Genomic DNA, 25,781 nt, shown 5'->3' on the forward strand with positions numbered 1-25,781 from the left:
CACTCAAACAAACATCCACAGCACATAGACCTACATGGCCAGGCATACATGGACACACACAAGCGCACATACATACACACACATTGACAAGTTGGCTCCTAGTCTCCGCTATTGAGCTGTGCAGAACATCTTCAAGTCAGCGGGGACTGCGCTTCTAAATGCGTAATGTTGTTTGGTTGTTCTGTACAAGGTACCACAGTAATTAAGTAAAATATTTATGATGAATATAAAACAATGAAAATTCACGTGTTTGCCTGAAAGCCGCAGTAGCTTGTTACTTATTTAAATTTGCCTCGAGTGCGGTTTAAGCACAAGCGCAAAGGGAGAGGCTTGTTCAGCAACGTACAGCGCGATGCATAATAATAATATTACTAGGCAGAGGCTTTGCATTGTGTATGTGTAACTGAAACCTATTCTCAGTGTATTGACAGGTGTCTTCTGCTATTCTGCTTAACATTTGGGGATGTTTCTAAAACTAGTGATGAGCTGAAATTTAGCATTTTTATATTTTGTGACACAAATTTGTAATTACCAGAAAATGTGTAACTTCAGAAATGTGTAATTTTTTGTTGTAACTTTGCAGTAAATCGCAATTTCATGTTTATTTTTGTTTTACTTGTAATTTCTTAAAGGAGTACTGTAGGGGGGTAGGTGGAAAAAAGAGTTGGACTTATCTGGGGCTTCTTATGGTCCCCCATAGACGTCCTGTGCCCGCGCAGCCACTCACCAATGCTCAGGTCCCTGCCACCGGTTTACTCCCAGAATTTCCAACTTTAAAGTCGGAAAACCATTGCACCTGCGTGGCCGCATCCTCGCTCCCACTGACATCACTGGGAGCGTACTGTACAGTCGCTTCCCTAACTCCAGTCCCCAGTACAGCGCTGCCATAAATCGCAGCACTGTACAGAGTAAATAGACGACGGTTTCGCTGTCTAACAGTCTCCTAGTGACAGTCGCTGCTGGGGGACTGATGAAGGAGCAGAGCTCCGTCATCCAAGCGGAGATTCGTGCGCATTGGTGTGTGCGATCTCCTGCAAATCCCTGCCCCAGGAATTTACGCCGATCGGCGGTAGGTGGTCCTGGGGCTGCCGCCGCGATCACTTCCATCAGCGTGACGCGGTCGTATAAGTAGATTTAATGTTTTACAGTCTCTGTTCAATGGCAGTCTACTAAGGGTCCCAGAGCTCAAATACTTGAACTGTTGACCTTTTTTTATCAATCCCCTGCAGTCAGAAGTTGTTCTGTGCCAAGAAAAGGTTACCTAAGGGTTACCCTATAATCCAACAAGGGTCTAACAAGAGAGAAACTGTTACTTGCATGCCTGTTACTTGCATGCCTGAAGGTTAACTCTTTCAGGTATGAAAAGAAAAAAACACAGCCTAGTTATCAATATGTTTGGCACTATACAGACACATGTCTATGTCATCATGTCACATGTCACCTCGGGGTACACTTTAAATCAGAACTTCTGTAAAGTTTTTCTTCGTGACTAAACGGATGTCCTTAATGGAGTCATCGCTATTGTGGCAACCAGACAAAAATCTCGATTTGAGCATCTTTCGTTAGACTTGCTGCTTTATTGCAATCTCTGCATTGGTGATTTAGAGGTTTAGCGATCTGTAGACAGGCTTAATCATGGAGGGAATATGCACATATTTTTTATGATTTTAAACATAAAGATGAAATAATACGTGCCTCTGATTCCTCTTTATGCACAAGCTATGTCATTTTAATTTACTAAGACATAAATTCTCCTGACTTTGGATAGGAAGCATAAAACTGTCAGGAGCAAAATGGACCCATCTCAGCACCTGTAACACCAGCGCAAGTTCACACAATGAGCGGATTCTAATATTCCCAGCCAGGGAGGCTTCAGATTTAACTGTTTATACCTGAGGTTAAAGGAAAATGTCGCTATAAAATGAACATAAATGTGGATCAGTGCTGCATGAGTTTAATGTTACTCAAAATTATCTTTCCTTTTTGATGTGAAGTCGGCTAAAAATTTCCAAAAGTGACTGTAAAGCTCATAGGATGCTTTTTTACAACCGTGGCAACAGAACACCTACTGCTGGGTCTCAGTTTGAATAAAAGAGGAACTTTAGCAAAAAAAAGGGGGGGGGGGGGGGGGAATCAATAAATTAGGAAATGAAAAGTGAAAAAATTAGAATAGAGTTCAAGAAATGATTGATATTGGCCATGCAATTTGTTCATATTGTTTGATCCACAATGTGTCATCATCTTTACTACTGGCAGACAAGAAAAAAAACTAGAGAGCACCAACTACCATTATCTATAACCACGCCCCCTAACATTGCAATACCTACCCTAAAATGTGGGGAGGTGTGTAGTCCAGCGGGGTCTAAAGACACAGACACAGAGAGAGACCAGGAGCCTCTTATAGTGCAGTATATTAATGTTAAGTTCTGGATAAATACAAAGTGATGAGGTGCTCACAAAGGTGGGTTGCAAGACCGGCAGCAACCACAGTATAAAAACCAGTGAGGAAATCCCCTCCCCACTCGGGTTCTTTGTCTTCAAATGTGTGGGTCGCACTCCAGAAAAAATGATTGTTTCGTTATACAAAACAACAATTGACAGCAACCTCTAATAGCTAGGGGGCTGTAAACGATATCACGTCTTCTCCCTCCCAGTAAGGGCCTGTACACAGGGCCGGGCCGAGGCATAGGCTGGAGAGGCTCCACCTCAGGGCGCAGTGTAGGAGGGGGCGCACAATTCATTTAGCTTTCATTCCTAATTGTGTTTGAAGCAGAAAGAAATAAGACAAGGGGATACATGGCAGTGACTGCAAACCAGATAACTAGATATTAAGGTGTTGGGGAGGTTGTGGGCCCTGTGGCGCTTCTTAGTCTAATAGCAATCAGTGTGTGATGGTTGGGGTGGCAGGGATGGAGGGGCGCACTTTGGTGTCTCAGCCTTGGGTGCTGGAGGACCTTGTCCCAGCTCTGGCTGTACACACTGAAAAACGTTTTTAAAATCGTTAGTGCATGTAGTTTTAAAAACGCATCGCATGCGCTTTTGCTTGCGTTTTTGATGCATTTGCGTTTTTCTTGTAATTGCTTATTGGCTAAAGAATCCTTTGTTTTTTTTTCTAGTTTACATTTCAACAGGAATCAGGAAATTGCAGAGTCTTTTGGGATACTGACTTCTGAAAAACGCAGGCAAAAACGCAAGCGAATGCGTTTTTAATGTGTTTTTCAAGCGATACGCTTTAAAAAGCGCAGCAGGCACTGCGATTGCGTTTTTCTAAAAACGCATCGCACCAGTGTGTACAAGTCATCACGATTTTCATTATTTTTCAAAAGACCTTGCAGTTTTATAAAACGCGTGCGTTTTTAAAAACGCAGCGCAAGCGCAGCAGTGTATACAGGCCCTGATACCCTAAAATGTATTTCTTTATAGATATTCTTATGCACAAAAGGAGATACTAGTTGCTTGGCAGTTGGAAACGGCTGTTATTTCCCACAAATCAACCAGGTTCACAGATAGGCTTACTGTGGGATGTCATTGAGACCCCGCTGATGATCTGTTCGAGTAAAGGTAAAGATTTCTCATGTTCAAGTGGGTATCAGCTACTGATTGGGATGAAGTTCAGTCCTTGGTTACAGTTCCTCTTTAACCTCCTTGCCGGTTATCCCGAACTCAGTTCGGGGTAACCTGCGCAGGAGGATTTCTCAGGCCCCGCTGGGCCGATTTGCATAATTTTTTTTTCCTACACGCAGCTAGCACTTTGCTAGCTGCGTGTAGTACGCGATCACCGCCGGCCACCGCCGATTCGCCGCTACCCGCCGCGCCGAGCCGCCCCCCCCCCCCCCCCGCCCCAGACCCCTGCGCAGCCCGGCCAATCAGTGCCAGGCAGCGCTAAGGGGCGGATCGGGATTCCCTCTGACGTCACGACATCCATGACGTCGGTTCTCAACGGGATTTCCTGCATACTCTGATTGCCGAAGGCGATCGGAGTGGGTGGGGGGATGCCGCCGCTCAGCGGCTATCATGTAGCAAGCCCTGGGCTCGCTACATGATTTAAAAAATAAATAAATTAAAAAAAAGTGCGGCGCTGCCTCCTTGCCGGATTTTTTAGACCGGCAAGGAGGTTAAAGGACCACTATGGCGGAAAAAGTAAGCAGTGGAGGAAAAAGTAAAGGAACACAAATATGCAATGAGTAAAAGTTTATCTCGGATCCACTTTAAAGAGAGAAGATCACACTGGGGATACAGGAACCTTACAGCAGGGCAGTTTCTAGGCTTAATAGCTCTTAGGTTGAAATTGTAAAAATACTTCTTCGCACCCCTCTCCCCCAGACTCAGGCACATTGTGTTTTGATGCAGTAGCCAGAAGTAACACCAATAGGGGGGTAACTATAAGTCATGGGGACCTGAGCAAAACTCTGATAGGGCCCCCTAAATGTTCACAACCCTTCCTTGCCTCCACCTTGTGACCCTCAAAGTCTAGGGACCCATCATGCAAGGGTCATAAAACAAATGTGACCATCATGGTCTTCACACCCATAATTTGTGTATCTACAAAAACACCTGATTTGGAGTATGAGAGGTAGTTGCTATCCCCCCCCCCCCCCCAACACACACACACACACACACCACCACCACCACCGCTGGACCTCCCTGTAGTTGTAGGGGCTTGCTTCTCTGAAGTTACTCCCCTGAACCCCAGGATAGGTAGCTCCCAGTGGGGGCGAAATGGGGCAGCAATATGATTTGGAGTGTATAGGTATAGTTACCCCAGTATAGTTAGTATAGTTGCCCCAGCATAGGGAGTATAGTTTCCCCAGTATAGGGAGTATAGTTACCCCAGTATTACTAGTATAGCTGCCCCAGTATAAGGATTATAGTTGCCCCAGTATAGGGAGTATAGTTGCCCCAGTATAGGGAGTTTAGTTGCCCCAGAATAGGGAGTTTAGTTGCCCCACTATAGGTAGTATAGTTTCCCCAGTATCGGTAGTTTAGTTTCTCACTCCTCCCCCCCCCCCCTTCATCCCAATCAGTAGCTGATAACCCCTTTCCCATGAGAAATCTTTTCCTTTTCACAAACGGATAATCAGGGGAAGTCTGTATGGCTGATATTGTAGTGAAACCCCTTCCAAAGTGTGATGTCATGACCATGGTCTTGCCAGTTTAATTGCATTGTGGGACATAACAGCTGTTTACAGCTGTTTACAACTGCCAAAACAGCAAGCAGCATCTCCTTCCAGCAGTAAAAATGTTACCATGTGATAAATGAATGGGTGCAAATCAGGGAGGGAAAAGATTTTACAATGGGCAAACACTGACTAAATCTTTTATACATAATTATTGTAAAAACAAAGCACTTTTTGATTACATTATTTTCACTGGAGTTCTTCTTTAACCTCTATTTCAACCATTTTAACTGCTTTAACCCCTCCTGAGGTCAACTCAACAACCTTCTATAGAATTTGGCAATGACTACAAAAAATTACCTACGATTTTATATTGCTAAACCTACTTCACTAAAGGGTACCCCTTTTTATTTTCCTTTTTCATGCCGTGTCTGTATTTTTGAGGTCCCCAGACTCCTACTTTAGTTTGTAGGCCCGAGCACCTATAAAAAATAAAGAATTCGGGCCATCTCGTGAACGCCAACATCATCTGCGCTCCACGTTCCAAACACTCTGTCAACGGCCGGACCCCAAGAAAGAGAAAGGGTCAAGAATACATGAAAGCCTGTATATATTTATATTCTCATATATGCATGTTTAGATTTTCCTCTTTTCTGCCTTGTAAATATTCGGAAAGAAAGAAAACATGAAAGAACGCACACAAAAAAAAAATGGGGTAAAAAAAACCCTTTAGAAGAAAAGGAAGACCTAGAGAAGGCAAAAGGAGAGTCTATCGCAGAAGTGAGCCCCTTGTACAGACAGGCTGACGCCAGATGGCTTCTCCTAATAAATATTCAACCTTAACTCTGTTCCCACGTAACTTTGTTGTACGCTTGCCAGCACACCCACACAGAGCCAGCCCAGCGCAATGATTACAGTAGTACAAACAAAAAAAAATCTCGCTATAGAGGAAACAGGCAGACAAGGTCCAGTATAGAACGGCGAGAGATGAGAGATTGCAACGCTTTAGATTTAAGGCTGACAACCTGAGATGATGATGAGTCGCCCAATGCCTTGAAAAGAAAAATAATGACAGGCTGTTATTTTTTTTCCGCTAACGATAAGAACCTTTACTTATTATTTATTTTATAAACAGGCAGACAGGATTTATCTACAAAGGCCTCCGCTTTATGGCTGGACATTCGGCATTCAAAGGTGGCCATCGAAGGGGATTTTTTTTTATTTTTCGTCATTTGCATGCTGAGGCATGGGCCTCGAGAAGGTTCCTTGCTGTGCTGCGGTGAAAGGGGGCCGTGACTGTTTATTATGAATCGTTTCAGTGAATTTTTTTATTGTTATTATTTTTTATTTACATCAGAAATCACTTTTGAATTGCCACTCAGCTACGCTACTTGAATTTGGAAGTTTCACAAAAATGTATGTTTCCTAATATTTATCGATCGCTGTTTGGAATGGGCAAAACAATTTCCTAAAATGCTAATTAGTCCAACCAGGAAACAGAAGTTAGGATTAGCAAATCAAAGCTTTCAGAACCTGATCCATTCAAGGCCGGATTTATAATTTTTGTGCCCCTAGGTGAAATATGTTTTGGATCCCCTTCCTTGTGCCGCAGCGCCCATCCCATTCCATGTGCTGCCCCCTCTTCCATCTGTATCACCCTTGATACACATGGAAGAGGGGGCTTGATTCACAAAAGTGTGCTAACTGTTAACACGGCCGTTTTTGCACAAATTTTCACGTTTGTGCGCGATCGCGAATCTTCGCAGGCAAATAAATGTTTTAGCGTGCAAACGCAAATTTTCGCTTCGAAATAGTTATCGGTTTTGTGCGCAAATGCGAATTTTTCGTGCAAAACAATAACGATTTTGCACCGAAAATTCACGTTTGCGCGCGAAAACTTTTAATTGCGCGCGAAAAACGGCCATGCTAACAGCACTCTTTTGTGAATCAAGCCCATGTACTGTATCCCCTCTCTTTCTTGAACAGCTCTCTTGAGCATCAGTTTCCCTTTTTCATGTGTTGCTCCCCATTTCCCTCCCTTTATAATAATAATAATCCGATCATTTGTATAGCGCTTTTCTGCTGTCTGACTCAAAGCGCTCTAGAGCTGCAACCACTGGGACGCGCTCAAGAGGCCACCCTGCAGTGTTAGGGAGTCTTGCCTTGAACTCCTTACTGAATAGGTACAGACCCTAGCAAGGATTTGAACCCTGGTCTCCCACGCCAAAGGCAGTACCCTAACCAGCAGTGATGAGCGAAAATGCAAATATTCTTTTTGCAGAATTCTCGCCGAAAAAAGTACTAATTTATTTTCGACAGGCAAATTTTCGATCGAATATTTTTGCGTTAATTTTTGCCTAATGCCCATTAATTTCACGTTAAATTTGTGGCGTATTTCCGCGTAGTCGTAGTACTGCTATGCAAAGCTTCGCCCGCTACGCGTAGTTGATGTATGTATTGTGAAGTCAACTACGCATGCGGTAACTGCATCTATACAGATCATTGCGCATGCGCAGAAATATTATTGCCCTTCTATACGTGTACAATTCTGCATTGGAAGGTGGAATGTACGCATGTATTAGTTTACCCATGCGCATATTTCGCGGATTATTGCGGACATTTTTAAGGGCATATCTTTAATAAGGGCATAAGCCTCCGCATACAGCGAAGTTTCTTTAATTTTCGCTGCTGGTCGAAAACGCAAATATTTCGGAATATTTTTGCGAAAATTCGCCGAATTCGAAAACGGGATTTTCGATGTGAAAATGACTTGGGCGAAAATACGCAAGCAACACTGCTAACCAGTACACTATCCAGCCACTGGCATGTCATTTTTTATTTTTATATGTAAGCATCCCCTCTTTCATGTCCAGGTGCCCCCCTTTGGCTGCAGCCGCCCAAAGCTTTGGGCATTTGTGGCTTTCCAGAAATCTTGCCCTGGAACCATTTAACCAGTAGGTGTTTTAATTAATGCTAAAGCTGGGTACACATGCTCAATTACAGTCCTCTGCAGAGATCGGGACTAAGTCCTTCAGGTAAAGTTCAGAGTTGGATGCATCGTTAGTCCACATGCTAGCAACATGTGTGAAGCTATAGAGGGGGGTGGAGGAATGAGGAGCAGTACCCAACAAATCAACTTCTGGTGGGCAGGGTGAGAAGGGAAACAATGTGCTTTGGACGAATGTCATTGTCACTACAAATCTGGCTGACCTGTAATGTCAGGGGGCACCTCTACCCACGCTAGATTCTCCATCAAGAATGGCTGTAAGAGCGTCATCGAGCACATGTACCTAGCTTCACTTCTGCTTGCTTGGTGAAGTTAGATAGCATGTTAAGAGGAACTGTAATGAAAATAATGCAATAATTTTTTTTTTGCAATATAATTTATAGATTATTTAGTCAGTGTTTTTCCATTGTAAAATGTTTCCTCTCCCTGATTTACATCCTGAAATTTATCACAGGTGGTGACATCTTTAGTCCTGCCAGGTGATCTCTGTGCATCGAACTCTCAGTAATGACAATTCCGCAGAGGAAGATATTGCTTGCTTGGCAGTTGGAAACAGCCGTTATGTCCCACAATGCAATGAGGTGACACAGTAAACTGTCAGGACCATGGTCATGTCATCCCACTGTGGGAGGGGTTTCACCACAATATCATCCATACAGACGTCCATGCTGATCAATGAGAGAAAATATAAATATTTCTCGTGGGAAAGGGGGAACCGGCTACTGATTGGACCCCAATCATGGGGTCCTCTTTACATTTTTTCTTAGTTTATCATTAACCATTACCCATTATTTATTAAATTTTTTGGTATATATATATATATATATATATATATATATATATATATATATCCCCTTTTTTATATTTTTATGTGAAATATTAAATATAAATATTTCGTCTTTGTCCCTTGCTGCCAACAGGTGGTGCTCCAGTACAGAAGATGTCAGAAAGAGACAAGCAGTTTATAGTCTTGCTGCTCTGAACGGAGATTACACAGACTGCTGATTGGCTTACGCAGGGCATATACAGTACTATTATCACCCTTCCTCTTCCAGCAAAAATTCCGATCCAACCTATTTCAGTATCAACAGCAGTGCCACAAGGTATGAAGGCAGTGTACTATCAGAAAACTGGCATACCTTCCAAAGAGATGATTATGAATGTAGCCTAAAGTCAGCACCATAGAATATGTTGGTGCTTTATAAAACAATAATAATAATCATAATAATAAATTTGCTCAAAGGATATTTAATACAATTGAAGCAATTATATACACACCAGCTGATTGCCCGGCGTTGCCTGAGTATGTATTTGGCTGGTGTTGGCTCCGCCCACTTTTTATAACTCTAACACACAATTACTCAATGACCTAGTTTGGGATCCGTTGAAAAGGGCGCCTGAGCTGCCTGTATGAAAGGTACACCTCAATAGACATCAATGTTATTTCTGCAAATATCGGCTACAAGGTGGTGAAAGGGCGCCCGAGTTTTGATATAGGCTACAAGCGGGCGCCCCTTGGTAGCTCATATTTTGTTTGGCTACTTTCGGCTACAGTAGGGCACCCCTTTGTAGCCCATATTTTTTATTCGGCTACAAGGTTTTCGGCTACAGTAGGGTGCCCCTTTGTAGCCCATATTTTTTCCGTCTACAGTAGGGTGCCCCTTTGTTTCCCATATTTTTTTCGGCTACAAGGTTTTTGGCTACAGTAGGGCACCCCTTTGTAGCCCATATTTTTTATTCGGCTACAAAGTTTTCGGCTACAAGGTTTTTGATTCTGCTACAAAAGGGCACCCTTTTATAGCCAACATTTTTGATTCGGGGGTGCAGGGGAGATTAGGATTAGGCATCACAAGCAGGGGGGGGGGGTTAGGATTAGGCACTACTAGGGGGGTTAAGGGTTAGGTACCACCAGGGGGGACATAGGGTTAGGCACCACCAAGGGAGTCTTAGGGTTAGGCACCACCTGGAGGGTCTTAGGGTTAGACACCACCAGAGGAGTCTTAGGGTTAGGCAACACCTGGGAGGTCTTAACATTAGGCACCACTTGGGGGTATTTCGGTTAGGCACCAGCTGGGGGGTCTTAGGGTTAGGCACCATCTGGGGGGTCTTAGAGTTAGGCACAACCAGGGGAGTCTTAGGGTTAGGCACCACCTGGGGAGTCTTAGGGTTAGGCACCACCTATGGGGTCTTAGGGTTAGGCACCACCTAAGGAGTCTTAGGGTTAGGCACCACTTAGGGGGTCTTGGGGTTAGGCACCACCTGGGAGGTCTTAGGGTTAGGCACCACCAGGGGAGTCTTGGGGTTAGGCACCAGCTGTGGGGTCTTAGGGTTAGGCACCACCAGGGGGGGTTAGGGTTAGGGGATGGTTCTGTGTGAGAGTAGGGAGAAGTTAGTTAGGTCCCATAGCAGCTTTGGCGGAACTAGTCGGACGGGTAGCGCCGACACAGCCGTTCCTGGGTCTTCTACTTTATTATCTTGGTGAGCCTTGCATATTCACTTCTCTTTGCTCCCATCCGACTTCACTATCTACTATATTTTCACCCTATTGACCTTCTCTTTAGGTCCTTATTTGCACTAACACTTGTGTTTTTTCTGAGATAATGTTTTTTGTGATCTGTGTTTATGATCTATTACACACTTTTTGAGGAATGTTTTAGGAGAATTGAGTGTATATTATATATAATGTTTTTGATTTTTGAATAGGGGAGTAATAACTTTTCCAATTTTTGTGGTGTTTATATCGAACGACTTTAGTATGATAGCTTAATTAACACTAGCACAATTTTATTGGGAGATGAGAATAATATATAATACATATTATCTAGACAGGATTATTTGATGAACCTTTCTCTTGAATTGATTCTGGTACAGTGTCAGTTTATTTGTTTTATATAAAAAGAATATTTATAAATATATTTTTTTTGTATCTTTCTGACGCTGGTATATGTGACTTTTGACCACAGTCTCTCAGGAGAGTGTTTCTTATCCTCTCGAGTATCATTTTGTATATATTTTTTGCAGGGCTCAGTTATTAATTGTATTAGGGGCCTATGACCCAGGTCTGGCTGTATTGTTTTTAAATTTTGTAGTTGGTGTAATACAACTTTTTGCATTTACTTTTTGGCCTCTTATCCATTGTTTTCTCAGTAAGTGTTTAATCATTTATATGATGAGAATAGGGAATATCTTTTTTCTTTGTGCTTTTTAGTAGGGAGAAGTTAGGTCATAGTAATCACCAGGGGCTGACTTAGGGTTAGGCACCACCAGGGAGAGGTTAGGGTTAGGCACCACCAGGGACGGGTTAGGCACCACCAGGGATGGGTTAGGGTTAGGCACCATCAGGGGAGGGTCCGGTGTGAGAGTAGGGAGAAGTTAGGTCATAGTAATCACTTTTCTCAGCTATAGAGCTCTATGAGCCCTTTTATAGCCCAACAAATTTTGCCTATAACAGCATCCTTTTTATAAACGAAAACTAGCTTTTTCGGCTACACCAGGAGCTCTTTGTAGCTGAATTTGGCATAGATGGGCTACACCAGGCACCCATTGCAGCTGAATTTGGCATATGGGCTACACCGGGCGCCCTTTGTAACCGAATTTGGCATATATGGGCTACAACAGGCACCCTTTGTAGCCAAATTTGACATATATGGGCTACACCAGGCACCCTTTGTAGCCGGATTTGGCATATATGGGCTACACCTGGCGCCCGTTGTAGCTGAATTTGGCATATATGGGCTACACCAGGCACCCTTTGTAGCCGAATTTAGAATATATGGGCTACACCAAGCACCCTTTGTAGCCAAAGTTGGTATATGGGCTACACCAGGTGCCCTTTTTGTAGCCGAATTTGCCATATATGCGCTACACCAGGCGCCTTTTTTCCAGGCACCCTTTTCAAATAGACACCCTAGTTTTTGGTCTTTGGCATCAATATTTGCATTGAAATGAAACAAATCTGATTGGCTGTTTGTGGCTCCACCCCCTTTTCTGAACTTGATTCCAAGCTACCCAATGACCAACTGTACCAGGTTTGAGGCTTGTGCCAATAACAGTGTAAGAATGGCAGCCATTACATATTCCCTTTGAAAATCAATGGGTGAATTTTCATTGGCTTTTGTAGGCTCCACCCACTTTTCTGAATATTAATCTCAGTCACCCAGTGACCAACTGTGCAAAGTTTGAAAACCCTATCGTTAACAGTGTAAGAATGGCTGCGGTTTACATTTTCCCAGTTAAATGTGTATTGTCTCCGCCCACCTTTTAGTTATGGGGGAAAAAGTATCCTATATGTTATTCCAGGTAATGTACTATGTGTGTGCCAAATTTCATTCAAATCCGTTCAGCTATTGTCCGTTACACCTCTCTTGAGTGCGCATTGAATGAGCAATTGTAATATTCTGAATTTCCCTGCCTAAACATGTACCCCATGTTTGTTTTTTACTTTGTACAGCGCCACCAAATATGTTGCCGCTTTATAAATTAGTAATAATAATAATAATAATAATAATAAAATGGTATAATATTGATGTTAAAGAAGACATTTTAGATTGCCTGTTAGTACTTTAGCATATTAGAGGGTGTTATGGATAGTCTGTCATACATCAAGGAGCTGTCATGGGTACAGGAAGAAGAACCATATGCTTTTGAAAGCTAAGCAGCGAACGCTAAAGCAGAAAACAGCAGCATTGAACACAGAGAAGACATTAGATGCCTGAAATTACAAAGCAGGTCATTTTGGCGCACGGCGCTTAGCGCCGAACGCCAAAGCTGGGTGCCGCTATAGCACTAATGCTATAGAGCGTGCTGTGCGCAAGGGTAATTCTCCCACTGAGATGCTGCGACTCGGAGGGGGAATAGTATTTAACACCACCAGGAATTTGAGCGGCAACAGGGTGAGCCGTCATTTGGCTCACCCTATGTCAAGCTCACTGACAACGTTATAATATGTACGCCGGAAATTATCCTTCATGATTGTTTCAGGTGACAGCTGTCCACTGGTTTCCTGCTGGTTGATCAGCATATTCTGTCCTATCAAGAGGGAAGGGCAAGCTGGAGTCTCAAGCTGTAGCTACAGACACCAAAGCAACTGAATGAAGAGGTTCTAACCAGGTAACCAAAAAATTCAGCGCGTCTGTGTGGTTTGTAAGACACAAGGGGGTGTATGCTCTAAACTGGGGTAAGCTAATTAATGTGTGTAAAGTCTTACCCCATAATTCTAGAGGTGCCGCTAGGGCAAGTCATTAGGATGAGACACTGTAACAGGGCTGAAGAGAGATCCCAGCAGTGCTGGCAGGGTTAATAAATAATGGAGGAACAACTGGCTATCTATGCTGAGTTATGGGGGCTTTATAATACTGGTGGCCCATCTGGCTATCTATGCTGGGTTATGGGGGCTTTATAATACTGGTGGCCCATCTGGCTATCTATGCTGGGTTATGGGGGCTTTATAATACTGGGGGCCCATTTGACTATCTATGATGATTTGGGGGAAGGCTGGGGGCACATCTAGGTATCTATACTGGTTTGGGAGGGGTACATAATATTGTGGGCACATCTGGTTATCTATGCTGATTGGGGGGAGGGGGTGCTTAATACTGGGGGCACTTCTGGCTATCTATGCTGGGTTGGGGGGCTACATAATACTTGGGGCACATCAGGCTATCTATATTGGGTTGGGGGATATGTAATATGGTATGCAAATCTGGCTATCTATACTATGGAGCGGGCTACCTAATACTGGGGCATATCTGACTATCTATACTAGGGAGGGGCTACCTATTATACTCAATACTGGGGCACCCATCTGCTCTTGGTCTGTTTCCTCTGTCAAATTTAAGAATTGAGGCCCACGAGCAAAAAGTGGGCAACAGGAATCGAAACTAGATCCCTTGGTTGATGGTTTGGACCAAGTTACATAGTTACATAGTTATTTTGGTTGAAAAAAGACATACGTCCATCGAGTTCAACCAGTATAAAGTACAACACCAGCCTGCTCCCTCACATATCCCTGTTGATCCAGAGGAAGGCGAAAAAACCCTTACAAGGCATGGTCCAATTAGCCCCTAAAGGGAAAAATTCCTTCCCGACTCCAGATGGCAATCAGATAAAATCCCTGCATCAACATCATTAGGCATTACCTAGTAATTGTAGCCATGGATGTCTTTCAACGCAAGGAAAGCATCTAAGCCCCCTTTAAATGCAGGTATAGAGTTTGCCATAACGACTTCCTGTGGCAATGCATTCCACATCTTAATCACTCTTACTGTAAAGAACCCTTTCCTAAATATATGGCTAAAACGTTTTTCCTCCATGCACAGATCATGTCCTCTAGTCCTTTGAGAAGGCCTAGGGACAAAAAGCTCATCCGCCAAGCTATTATATTGCCCTCTGATGTATTTATACATGTTAATTAGATCCCCTCTAAGGCATCTTTTCTCTAGACTAAATAAACCCAGTATATCTAACCTTTCTTGATAAGTGAGACCTTTCATCCCACGTATCAATTTTGTTGCTCGTCTCTGCACCTGCTCCAAAACTGCAATATCTTTTTTGTAATGTGGTGCCCAGAACTGAATTCCATATTCCAGATGTGGCCTTACTAGAGACTTAAACAGGGGCAATATTATGCTAGCATCTCGAGTTTTTATTTCCCTTTTAATGCATCCCAAAATTTTGTTAGCTTTAGCTGCAGCTGCTTGGCATTGAGTACGATTATTTAACTTGTTGTCAATGAGTACTCCTAAGTCCTTCTCCAAGTTTGATGTCCCCAACTGTATCCCATTTATTTTGTATGGTGCTAGACCATTAGTACGTCCAAAATGCATGACTTTACATTTGTCAACATTGAATTTCATCTGCCATGTATGTGCCCATATAGTCATCCTATCCAGATCCTGTTGCAATATGACACTATCTTCCTGAGAGTTGATGATTCTGCACAATTTTGTATCATCTGCAAAAATAGCAACATTGCTCACTACTGCATCTACTAGGTCATTAATAAATAGATTTAAGAGCACTGGACCCAGAACAGACCCCTGTGGGACCCCACTGCTAACAGTCTCCCATTTTGAGTACGATCCATTGACCACAACTCTTTGTTTTCTGTCCATTAGCCAGTTCCCTATCCATGAACACAGACTCTTCCCCAGTACTTGCATCCTCAACTTTTGCACCAGACTTTTGTGGGGAACAGTGTCGAAGGCCTTTGCAAAGTCCAAGTATATCACATACAGATCTTTCATTAGCCTAGAAGCTAGTGATGCATCTGTTACTATGGAAGGAATAGGAGGGCTGACATGTGGTGTATACCAGCATTGCGTTAGCTTATCCTTGTGGCTAACAAAATACTCAGAGTCAGGGATGCCATCAGGGTAAAAACAAGACAAGACCCTGCTTGGGGCCTCACTTTAGAGGGGACCTCACTCTCCCTGGTGGGCCCTGTGCTGTCCACAGCCCCCGACCCTTTCTGCCATAACTTACATGGCCCGATTCAGCGCTCTTCTACTACAACAATTCTCTTTGAACACCTGCAGTTTAGCTCTGATTTGGAAAACTTACAGTTCTACTTCACCACATTTTTTTATTTTTTAAGTGGAAAATGTCATATTGATGAGAAAAGTTCAAAGCTTCATTTCAGCTCTAAGTACTGCAAAGATTAATGACAAATATTTATACAGCTGTATGACATTTTTTAATGTGTTATTATTATTGTTATTATTATTAATAGTAAAAAGGTCCGCCCATTAAAAAACGGGTGCTAGGCCACGGCTGCTAAACCCCGGCAACATGCATATCAATGCGTCCTGCCAGTGGAGTAGCTAAGGAGCTGTGGGCCCCGATGCAAGTTTTACATTGGGGCCCCACAAGCACTCTATACATAACAATTGATACAGCGCACCAAAATCTGCCAATGGCATCTACAGTGTCAGAGGTGCAAGAAAGAATGGGGAGTAGTTTGTTAATGATTACCTCAATTCAAAGTATGTTATGCAGTTGAGGAAAAGCCCCTCGGGGCCACTATGGCCCAAGGGCCCCGATGCGGTCGCAACCTGTGCAACCCCTAGTGCTACGCCCCTGCGTCCTGCTCACCAGTCTCCCACCACTGTCCGACGTATATGCACACAGGGAGAGGTTGCTTGATTGGCAGTTGTAAAAGCTGTTATTTCCCACAATGCAATGAGGTTCTCAGACAGCAAACTGTCACGTCTGGAAGCACGGACACACACACACACACACACACACAGGGACAGGACGCAGAGACATAGGGGTTTTATTATATAGGATATCATATAAGACACAACCATAATGATTCTGTTTTTCTGCAGTGCATTACAGTCTAGAGCACGTGTCGAACTCCAGTCCTGGAGGGCCAGATCCATGCCAGTGTTTAGGATGGACTGAGAAAGAGAGGAATGTGTTCTACCTGATGGACCACACCTTTCCTGATTCAGACTCAACAATTCATTTGAGCTGTATCAAAAATGTGTGAGGATCTCGGCCCTCAAAGGACCGGTTTGACATGCCTGGATGGTTCTTAGCCAATGTGGCCAGTCGGGGCCCTCTTTGCTGAAAATCTAGCATGTGTACAGCCTCCTTGATGCATCCCCAAGATTAGATTGCAAAAATACTTGTGCAGTGCTTATCTGTACTAATGCCAATTTTATTATAAAAGTGAAATTTCTCTTTAAATAGTTTTTTCTTGCCAGTAAATGCGATCCCTTACAAACACAAACTTTTGACATCCAGTTAGCGGAACATTTGTATGAAACATAAATATTTTGTGATGTGATAAGATGAATTCTCAGCAATGCTGGGTTGATTCATCAGTGCCTTCCCAGTCCACTGAGGGCCAGAAAAAAACCCATAACCAACAAAGATTCATCATTATAATGGTAACCACCTACACTAAGGTTAACCAACCTAATATAATCACCTTTTTCTGAAATTGCTAGGGGGAAAAACAGCCCACTGTCACTTTGTTCCAAACTTCTGTGACAGTGAAAAGAACAAAAAGTTTCCTCTCCAAGGGGAAAAAAATGCTTTGATCATTTTGATCAGAACCAGCTGTTCTTTAAGTGCTCAGTTTTTTCAAGTGTATGTTATTAAAAAGTATAGTTATTTTCATCTCAAAAAGATACAATGTAAAATTTCCTGGGTCACCATAATTACATTTACACTGTAAAACATTACAAATATTTTTTCAGAGCTTAAATTGCAGCTGTACTTTTCAAAGACAAGTATTGTAACAAAACAACTGCAGTAAAACATTTATACTGTTGAACTTTAAAATGCTGCTCAAGGTTTAAAAATCTGTCATACCTAAACAAAACATTTTATCAAAACAGCTCGTTTTTTGTTTAAAAAAAAATTAATTTAGAAACGTCTAAAGTTCACAAACATTTACAGTAAAAAAAATGTTATACTAAAAAAACTTTCCTAAAAAGTGGGTAGAAAAACAAATCCTAAAACTTTAGTTTGGATTTACCAATAACTTAAAAAAAATATTTATGAACTATATACAGGAGGAGGACTATTTGTGCATTCAGCTATAGACTTTAAATTTAATACGATATATTTGTTAAATCATACAAACAAATGCAATGTTTATACCTAAAACAATCTGTCATACTTAAACACATTTTTTTATCAAATCAGCTGTATTTTTTATAAAATAATAACAATAATAATAATAATAATAATATAGAAACTGCTAAAGTTCACAAACACTTTTAACTCCCTTGGCGTTATGATTCTTTCCGGATTTTAGGGTCTAAAAGCGGTGCAATTTTTTTGCACCCTTTCAGACCCTAAAACCTGGAAAAAATCATGCTGCCAGGGACATCTGCAGAAGTTTTTCAATCACTCACCTCCCTGGCTCCAGCGCTGCAGTTATGCCTCCATCCTCCGAGTGGCGCTGCAACTCTAAAGTGAAATTGCCGGCTGTCCTCATGACAACAGCCAGCGATCTCACCAGCAAAAAGCATAGCCCCGGAGGAGAGGAAGAAGAATGCCAGCCGACGACGGGATATGTAGAAATGCTCCCGCTGCGCTCATTTCTCTGCATACAGCCTCCGGCGGCTACCCCAAGCAGAGGTCGGGATTACCGCTCTTACCTGCAGTTTTCTGTCCTGACCCTAGCTCGGAATTACCGCCAAGGAGGTTAACAGTAAATAAGAGTTATACTAAGTAATAAAATGTTTCTAAAATATGTTATGGGTAAAAAATACCAAAACCTAAAACTTTAGCTTGGATTTACCAATAACTTAATAAATATCTGAACTTCATACTTTGGAGGATTAGTTGTGCTTTCAGCTATAGACCGGGGAATTGAATAAGAAAGATTTGTTCATTCATACGAAGTTACAGACTACCCAGCAAGCTTAAACCATAACTCCTAGGAGTGTGTAAGGAGCTACACATGACTAAAAAGACCTCTTACTAAAATGTTATGCAAAACAAAAGGTTTTGTTAAGGACCAGAGATTGTTGGTCAGTGGTGCTCAGCAAGATTTCGGATATCCGAACTACCCAGATAATCCAAACTTTTTCCACTATTCAAACATTGAATAGCAATTCGGATATTTTTTTTAAATCCAAATAGACTATCCGAGTAAACTTGGATTTCCCGTCTGAAATCCGAAATCCGGGCAGATAGTTCAGATATCCGCGCAGAAGCCAAAATCACTTTGAATGGCAAAAATCCTTTTCAAAGGCATCCAGGCCTAGAGAGAGAGAAAGAGAGAGAGAGAGAGAGAGAGAGAGAGAGAGAGAGAGAGAGTCTAGTGTCTTCAATGAGCGTTTTGTAAGCAATTTCATGAGCGTTTTCTGGCGATTTTGGTAGTGATTTTAAAAAGTGTACGTTTTTTGACAGCGATTGTGTAGCGATTAGCAATGAACGTTTTTGATTCTGATTGGTCCTTTCGATTAATTAAATTTTTTTACAGTGTGCAGTAATTTAAAAAACGCTAGCAAAATCGCTCTGTGTAGCTTTTGACGAGCGATTACGTCAGCATTTGTATAATTTACATTGCAGAAACGCTAACGCTAAATGCTAAAAATGCTGCATGTCCTGTGTTTGTGATTTTGGTAATCGCAATCGCTCCAGCGGAATTTGGCCCATCCATTTGAATCGCTTCCTAAACGCTCAAAAAATTGCTCTAATGGGTTCCAGCCCTCAAATATGTTATGGATAAAAAAAACAAAACCTAAAACTTTAGCTTGGATTTACCAATAACTAAAAAAAAAATATTTATGAACGATATACTTTGGCGGATTATTTGTGCTTTCAGCTATAGACTGGTGAATTGAATAAGATAGATTTGTTCATTCATACGAACAAATGCATTTTTTTTATGAAGGTCTAACATAACACAAAACCATTAGCATATTTACAAATTAATCCCCCTCCAGGCTAAAAAAAGAGAAGATCAAAGATCTACAGAACGGGAACCTTTATTACTTCTAAAGTGGAGAAATATGAAAAATTACAATGAATGATAAATGCCTTTATTGCGACAAGAGCCTCACAGTATGGAATTGCACAATAATGCATGTAATGAATACATTCCTTGGAAGGGGGTTGATATTATTTGTGAATAAATAAATCAATATATCACTTAGAGTTCCTCTATTCGAGCAATTGGTGCTCAAACATTATAATGTGTTTTTGTTTTTTTTGTCTTCATAATTATTCTATTACTGCTTCTGTGAAGATTTAGAAGAATTCAAAATGATGAATTTTCTTGTAGTGCTATGCTGCAGAGAAGCTATAATTCATGCAAATAATATATGCAATATATATATATATATATATATATATATATATATATATATATATATATATATATATATATATATTATTTTATTTATTTATTTATTTTTCAATTCACATAGTATTTTAGTACGTTTTCCACATTAAAAGAGAACACCGCCTTTCTTAAAAACAAAGAATTTAAAGGGAACCTGAGGTGAGAGTGATATGGAGGCTGCCATATTTATTTCCTTTTAAACAATTCCAGTTGCCTGGCAGTCCTCCTGATCCTGGAGGACTGATACTTTTTGCCATAGACCCTGAACAAGCATATGCAGAGCAGGTACTCTAACTCAGCTGACTCCAGGGTTTTAACTCTATGTATGCCAGAAGATCAACAGGACTGCCAGGCAACTGGTATTGTTTACAAGGAAATAAATATGGCAGCCTTCATATCAGTCTCACCTCAGGCTCCCTTTAATGGGTGAGTTTTGAGGTAACAAACACAACGGGGGTCGTCCACAGACCTCAGGAATCACTCTGTTAATCTCGGGGAGTCACAGATCATCGTAGGAGGTCCATCAAGCCTCCAATCATAATCCAGTCCATACACAATCAATCGATTCCGGACTCAACCCTTGCACGAATAATCTTCAGAATTTATTGTAATAATGTATGCGGTTATACAGCAAACAAAAAAGCACAACGTTTCGGGCTACATGCCCTTTCTCAAGTGCTTAACCATCTGAACAAACTTAGACCTTCATATAAACACACACATATTGACACACTCCTCCAAAGCATTAAGGGGCGGGCACAAAACTTTTCCAGAACATTAACCCTTACTCCTGAAAGGACAACCATTTATCATAAGAAGCACTTTAAACTGAAGTCCTCGTTAAGGCCACTGGGGGACTGCGTCCCCAACCTGTCCATCCACCAAGCCTCACGCCGCAACAGCGCACTCCTAAATTCTCTACCTTCTTGGCGCTGATCCACTTCGAGTACCTGCCATCGAAGCTGGCTCGCGCTAGTAATGTCCGATTTTGAGGAAATACATTTTTTGGGTGATGAGGCACCCGGGAGCATCAGAGGGTACTGCAGATTCATAGACGACCTGTTCTTTGGATGGACGGGATCTGAGGAGGAGCTTGGCCTGTTTTTCCAGCTTGTCCTTTCAGGAGTAAGGGTTAATGTTCTGGAAAAGTTTTGTGCCCGCCCCTTAATGCTTTGGAGGGGTGTGTCAATATGTGTGTGTTTATATGAAGGTCTAAGTTTGTTCAGATGGTTAAGCACTTGAGAAAGGGCCCGAAACGTTGTGCTTTTTTGTCTGCTGTATAACCGCATACATTATTACAATAAATTCTGAAGATTATTCGTGCAAGGGTTGAGTCCGGAATCGATTGATTGTGTATGAGTTTTGAGGTACCAATAGCTATATTTTATTTTGTCACCATCTGCTGTAAATTTATGTAAAATTATATATCTATGTCTTTGCTTTTGAGGATCAGGAACCCTCCATTATAATGGCAACTCATCGTCGGTGATAAATTACCAACAGGGCCACACTAGGCATGAGCGTTAAGGTGTCAGTGTCCTGAGCGGCAGCAGTCACAAGTTTGTCAATGCGACCTCAACATCCTGGAGTCATACTGGTGTCTCAACTGAGGGAGCATAGAGAGACTAACCCGTTCATCCAGCTCTCCAGGTCCTGGGGCCATCCAGCTCTCTAGGTCCTGGGGCCAGTGAGAAGGGAGAGAGAAGTGATGGCCAAGCCAACCAGGGAACGGGGTCAGCCAGTGCATTTCTGGTGCAGTTAAAGAGGAACTGTCGCAAAAATCTTAAAATTTAAAACACATACAAATAGGAAGTTCATTTATTCCAGAGTAAAACAAGCCATAAATTACTTTTCTCCTATGTTGCTGTCACTTACAGTAAGTATTAGAAATCGGACATTACCAACAGATTTTGGGCTAGTCCCTCTCTACATAGAAGATCCTCAGCATGGCCTTTATTCTTTATAAAGACATTCCCCGAAAAAGATTTATACAAAGATGCTGGCCAGACCTCCGTGCTCACTGAACACTGCCATTTACTAAGTGCTTTTAAAAATAGAGAAAACCCTGAGAACCCCCCATGAGAAGATGGGCGAGTCCAAAGTCGGTAATGTCAGATTTGTACTACTTACTGTAAGTGACAGCAGCATAGGAGAAAAATAATTTATGGCTTATTTTACTCTGGAAGAAATGAACTTCCTATTTGTATATGTTTACATGTATTTAAAATTTTAAGATCTTTACGACAGACAGAGGTCCTTTAAAGCGGGATTGTCACCATAAAAATCAAATTTCAACAGCAACTGGTGTGAGTGTATTAAGTGATAAAGATGCTAATCCTGCATTCAAAACTTTTTTCTGCTGTTATGGTTTGGAGTTATTACATACTTTAGGAGCACTGGCCCTAGTGCCAAACAGTGCCAAACAGCTGAATGCTGGGAGTTCTTTTGAATGCTGGGAGTTCTTTTTATCTATAATATATTCCTCCTCTTCCATTTCCCTGCCTGGCTGATCACTTGTGTTTACAAGCAAGGCTGAGGTGACTCAGTGATTGGATGTGTAAATAAAAAAAAGACTGGGAGGAGGGCAGCTAATGAATACACAATGAGCAAGAGAACGGAGGGGGAAAACAAGAGTCAGGGAGGATATGATGTCAGCATTAGCTTGGCAAGATGGCCACTGCCTAGAATAGGATTTTCTGCTTTTCCTTTATAAAATTCACAGGAATCATTACGTGGATAGCACAATATATCTGTTATGCAAGTAGAAGTAGTATTTATCTACTTATATATGTGTTTTTTATATCTAGGTTAGCATGAGTGTCACTTGTTCTTTAAGCAAGAAAACCACGTCTGGATTTGTAGATTTGCTAGAGGGCAGAGTTTAGGGTGCCAGAACTTCAAGGCCTATAGACTATTAGATTAATATCCATGTCTGGCTACCAAACAAATTTTCTTGACTAAAACAGGTCCTTTTTCCATAGACATGTCTGGTATGAGTATGTATTGCTGCAACGCCACATCAGTTGGGCGTTGGGTGGTGCCATTAAACAGTAAAATATTGGTTATTTAATTAACAATATTGTATTATGCACTACTTGGCACCTATCCTAGCCTTGACTCTTTGTGTACGGGCCTAACCCTAACCCCCTCACGTAATGCTAACTCTAACCCACCTGTAAGTGCCTAACCTTACACACACACACACACACTCACATAATTAACCACTTTACCCCCGCGCGTACGGATTTCTCCGCCCCTTTTTCCATCCTTTCACCCCCAGGGACGGAGAAATCCGTACTCTGCGCACTCCCGCCGCTGTCCGCGCTCCCGCTCGTAAACACGCCGCCCGCCGCTAGTAAACACGCCGCCGCCCGCTCGCCCGGAGATCAATGAACGGGAAAATCCATTCCCGTTCGTTGATCTCAGCCCCGCAATGATCTGCTGCCGCTCGGCTGAGCAGCCCGATCATTGTGAAAAAATAACAAAGTCCCAGCCTCTTTCTACTTCCTGCAAGAGTCCAGAAGGACGCTTGCAGGTCGTATGAAACAAATTGGTAATGGTGCCATCTTGTGGCCAAATAGTAAAACTACATCCTAACCATTTTTTACACACAAATAAACTTGTTTTACACAAAAAATTAACTCCTTACCTCCCACACTCCCCAATTTTTTTTTTTTTTTGTAATTAAAAAAAAAAAAAAAAATGTACAATTAAAAAAAAATACATAAATAGTTACCTTAGGGACTGAACTTTTTAAATATTTATGTCAAGAGGGTATAACACTGTTACTTTATAAACTATGGGCTTGTAATTAGGGATGGACGCAAAACTGAAAAAAATGCACCTTTATTTCCAACTAAAATATTGGCGGCAAACATTGTGATAGGGACATAATTTAAACGGTTTTATAACCGGGATAAATAGGCATATACATTTAATGGGTTTTAATTACAGTAGCATGCATTATTTAAAAACTATAAAGGCCGAAAACTGAAAAATAATAATTTTTTTCCCACATTTTTTCCTATTTTCCCATTAAAACACATTTAGAATAAAATTATTCTTGGCATAATGTCCCACCTAAAGAAAGCCTAATTGGTGGCGAAAAAAACAAGATATAGTTCATTTCATTGCGATAAGTAATAATAAAATTATAGACGAATGAATGGAAGGAGCGCTGAAAGGTGAAAATTGCTCTGGTGGTCAGGGGGTAAAACCCCTCAGTTGGGAAGTGGTTAAAGATTCAAGCACTTTATTGACATTTTGTAACAAAACAAAATTACTTTTTATGACAGCCCCACGGTTCTATAAAGAACATAGTGATAGTAACAAAAGTAGGAAGTATACTATATACTGTATATACTGTATGCCAGGTATCTCAAATGTTTAAAGTAGAGCTGTCAGACTCAGACAGCCATACTATCTCAGAAAAAAACCACATATATAAGTAGATCATTATTTGCTCAACTGACATATGTATTACACTGTCCACATTTTGATTTTAGTGATTTTTCTATAGTAAAAAGAGAAAATCCTTCTTAGGATTTTCCATTTTGTCTGTGTCTATCTTGAAGCCAATCCTTACATCATTTCCTCCCTTACTCTGTCTGTGTATCTGTCTGTGTATCATTGCTCGCCCCCCTCCCAGTCTTCAGACACTCCCACCCAGCTCTTCAGTAGAACGTGCATTGAGAAATATTGGCCAAACAGAAAGGAACAGAGGTGTGGGAGGGGAAAACAGAAGGGAAAGAGACTTCAGCCAATCAGGATGCATTAGTTACGTCTGAGGGGAATGTAAAGATTAGAAGAAAAATAGAAAACCCAGCATGCCCTGCAACTTCCTTTGTGCGGCAGATGTACCAAATAAGAGCCAGGGAAACTGGGGAATGATGTTTTATTATAAGAAAAATAAGAGTGATTTTTTACTTTTGGATTGCCTGGTTAGCATCCTTATTACTTGTTTACTAGATAAAAATAAAGAATTGATTTTTGATTTTATGTCTGACATTTTAACCTCTTCCCTTCCGCGTCACTCCAATGGACCACCTAAGGCCTATCGGTGTAAGGTACTTGGGGAGTGGTTTGCGGGCGATCACGCGAGCCGATGCACGTGCATCCCCTCTCTGATGGCGGAGCTGGGAGATAGATGCTGGGAGACTGTTAGACGGCGAAACCGCCGTCTTTTATTGCTGTACAGAGGCAGGGAAGTGATCGGCTGTCCTAGGCTGAGGCCTACGACAGCCGATCACACTGATTGGCTGGCGGGGGGGGGTGGTAGGGGGGAACATAAAAATAGAAATAAAAAAAATAGTAAAATGGATTAGTAAAATAAATAAATAAATATTGACACAATCAATAAACATTGGTGGAACGATCGGACCCCACCAACAGAAATCTCTGTTGGTGGGGAGAAAAGGGTGGGGGGGTGGGGGGAATCACTTGTGTGCTGAGTTGTGCAGCCCTGCAGCGAGGCCTTAAAGCTGCAGTGGCCTATTTACAGAAAACTGGCCTGGTCTTTAGGGGGGTTAACACTGCGGTCCTCAAGTGGTTAAACAATGTGTACACAGTGTTAATTATTTCAGAGAAGATTCAGTGTTTAATTAGTGTATGGCAGATGGGAAAAAGCTATTTGTTATGCTGGGCATACATGGATCGATCCGGCGGCCGATTAGCCGCCGGATCGTCCCCCACCGCATCCCCGTTCGTCCCCGGCCGCTCGATTCCCCGATATTGTCCGCCAGCGGGGATCGAGCGGGAAATCTATCCGGCAGGTCATCGGACCTGTCGGATATTATGAATCGAGCCATCAGGCTCGATTGATAAGCCTGCCAGAATGCCGTGTATGTCC

The 25,781-nt window shown here is 41.9% G+C and overlaps 2 long non-coding RNA genes across 3 annotated transcripts in view; one reads left to right on the plus strand and one right to left on the minus strand.

Annotated features, from left to right (window-relative positions):
• The window catches only part of LOC137525864 (uncharacterized), a 150,774-nt gene extending 134,517 nt beyond the window's left edge, over positions 1–16,257 (minus strand). The window contains exon 1 of the long non-coding RNA XR_011023044.1: positions 16,096–16,257. This is a non-coding gene — a long non-coding RNA (uncharacterized lncRNA). The remainder of the gene's footprint in view (positions 1–16,095) is intronic.
• Positions 3,484–25,781, plus strand: part of LOC137525863 (uncharacterized) — a 47,118-nt gene continuing 24,820 nt past the window's right edge. Inside the window, exons 1-3 of one of the 2 annotated variants that reach the window (XR_011023042.1) lie at positions 3,484–3,561; positions 9,045–9,227; positions 13,105–13,233. This is a non-coding gene — a long non-coding RNA (uncharacterized lncRNA). The remainder of the gene's footprint in view (positions 3,562–9,044; positions 9,228–13,104; positions 13,234–25,781) is intronic. The other variant, XR_011023043.1, reaches the window with a different exon arrangement.

Source organism: Hyperolius riggenbachi, chromosome 7 (assembly GCF_040937935.1).
Source record: "Hyperolius riggenbachi isolate aHypRig1 chromosome 7, aHypRig1.pri, whole genome shotgun sequence".
Taxonomy (NCBI): Eukaryota; Metazoa; Chordata; class Amphibia; order Anura; family Hyperoliidae; genus Hyperolius; species Hyperolius riggenbachi.